We start from the raw sequence: 514 nt of genomic DNA, 5'->3' as shown, positions 1-514 counted from the left end.
CGCAGCCCTCGTCCCCGGCTGGAGCGCGCTCCCGCCGCGAGCCCCGGCCCGGAGCCCTGGGAACGCGCAGCCCTCCGCCGCCTGCGAGGGCTCGTTTTGCCGGGCGAGAAGGATTTGAAATCGTTTGTGCTTCTCTTTCACGTCCTTCCTTGTGCTCGTATTTTCTTTTTATCTGCAGAGCAATTGATTCTCTGTTGCGCTCTGCTTGCCTTCCTCATATTTTCTTTTTAGCAAGCACAGAACTTTTTTTTTTTTTTTTTTGGTAACCATTTCCTCAACTGATATACTATAGGGTGTAGTTGGCCCATAAAAAAAGCAATCACTGCACGCAGGGGAGTCAGCTGGTTATCAAGGGAGAAAGAGGAAAAGCCCAAGCCTGGATTTGCCTTCCTGTTACAGCGGAGCTGGAACTCAAAGCTCATGACAGGCCTCTGCGGATTCGCAGGGAAATTCCAGTTTGAAAGCCCAAGAAAGTACTACAAGAAAAGGCACAGGTCCTTCAAAAACTAAGGGA

This window comes from Suricata suricatta, chromosome 3, assembly GCF_006229205.1.
Source record: "Suricata suricatta isolate VVHF042 chromosome 3, meerkat_22Aug2017_6uvM2_HiC, whole genome shotgun sequence".
Taxonomy (NCBI): Eukaryota; Metazoa; Chordata; class Mammalia; order Carnivora; family Herpestidae; genus Suricata; species Suricata suricatta.
The sequence above is the reverse complement of the archived record's forward strand: the minus strand, read 5'-3'. Positions refer to the sequence as shown.